This window comes from Vespa velutina, chromosome 15 (assembly GCF_912470025.1).
Source record: "Vespa velutina chromosome 15, iVesVel2.1, whole genome shotgun sequence".
Lineage (NCBI taxonomy): Eukaryota > Metazoa > Arthropoda > Insecta > Hymenoptera > Vespidae > Vespa > Vespa velutina.
Window position 1 is genome coordinate 3,983,936 of NC_062202.1, and position 2,018 is coordinate 3,985,953.

The following is a 2,018-nucleotide window of genomic DNA, read 5'->3' on the forward strand; positions in this document are numbered from 1 at the left end:
AATACTGTTTTTAACACTGTTTTACTTAAAAAAAGAAAAAAAAAACTCATTACGTCGATTTGGAAGATTTTAGAATTCAATGAATAGGTCAAATAGAAACTAATTCAATGAAAATAATTCTTAACTGTATATCATACAAGTAAGGATACAAAGAGAGATTTCATAGAAAGAGACAAAGAGATAGAGAGAAAGAGAGAGAGAGAGAGAGAGAGAGAGAGAGAGAGAGAGAAAGATAAATAATATTTAGTATTTAAATGACAACAGAGCTATACATTTCCAAGAATTTCGTTAGTAAACATCGAGATATGTATGAATGAACATTCGTTCGTACTAATTCAAGGGTAAAGTAAAATCACTTTAGTTGAAGAGAAGATTTCGTGGCGTATACATCTATGAGAATATATCCCTTAATATTTTCTTAATTATACATTTTATTTTATAATTATTTTATCGAGAACAATTCGAAATAATAAATAATAATAGATATAAGATTAATAACTTTATCGTTATTTATTTAATATTATGATAAGTAGTAATTTATAAAAAAAAAAAGTATTGTAATTTTTATTCTTTTCAGTCGATTTGTGATAAAGTTTATCCACGCAATCATCCTCGTTCGGCAGGACGCACATCGTTCAAGGATCGAGTAAAAAGTTTAGTAAGTAAATTTTGATTAATAATTTTAATGATAATAAATTTTCCTTAATGATTTTCGTTTCTATCTCGTAATTTTAATTTGTTAATTCATTAATTTAAATTTTGTCAACTTATTAAGTTAATCGTCGACTGATTAATTTAATTTTTAGAAACACTTGTATGTACTTGCATACGATGCGGTCAATTATACGATTAGTTTTATTTTTCTTTTTTTTAACAATCACATACAACTATACTTAGATATGTTTAAACGATAGAGACTCGCTAATTAAATTCAATGTTCGTTTCGTAATGTATAAAATAATTATCGCGTTTTAGAGACAGCGTATCATACAAGATTACGAATAAACGTATACATTTCTTTTACAAAATTTCATAATATAGGATAATAATGATTTAAAAAATTGTTTAATTACGATAAATTTAATAAAAATGTTGTTTCTCGTTTCTTTTGAAATCATCGTTGGATTTTCATCAAGTCGATTTACTACGATTTCAATTTACTGTATTTTCAACCTAATTCGATTAAAATTAGAATGAGAACCTATGTATCTCATTTTCAACTACTATTAAGGATCAATTTTCCTCAATTTCAACTTAGAACGCGGAGTGATTTCAGAGTAGAGATTAGAGATTGGAGATATAATCATGGAATGATTAAAATAAATATCGTAAATATGATAAGTACAGTAGCCATTCGAAAATATATTTTCTACATGTTCGCGAGTAGCACCAATTATATTTTTAATTTATATAATAAAAATAAAAATCTACAAGATCTATGCTTTTTACAAGCTGTTAGATTAGAGCATTGATAAATCTTTCATTGATTTCGAACAGATCGAACATCAATAATGTTTAATGAACGTGACCGTTCATTGAATGATCAGAAATCTGTGAATCTCCATATGCAGCAATCTTCACGCGATGATGAAACTCAGGTCAATATTATTTGCGATCAATTTAAATTATATTACGCAAAATAATATCGAGCCAATTGGCTGCATATTTCGATGCATCTACATATATATATATATATATATATATATATATATATATATATATAAATATATAAAATATTTTTCCTTAATTAGTTTCAACGTAACATGAGTCTTATTTTCATTTAAATATTTAATAATTAATATACGTGTTATTTTGTAAAAACAAACCATCGGAGATATCTTCTTTGTTTTTTCTTTTCTTTTCTTCTTTTTTTTTTTTTTGAGAGGAAAAAAAAGAAAGAACGAATTAAGGAATCGACATGGAAGATAAAGTAAAATAATTTATACGAAATGTTTGAAACAATTAATTAATTTTAACGATAGTACATTATTTTGCACTTATCGAATGAACGTGTTTTT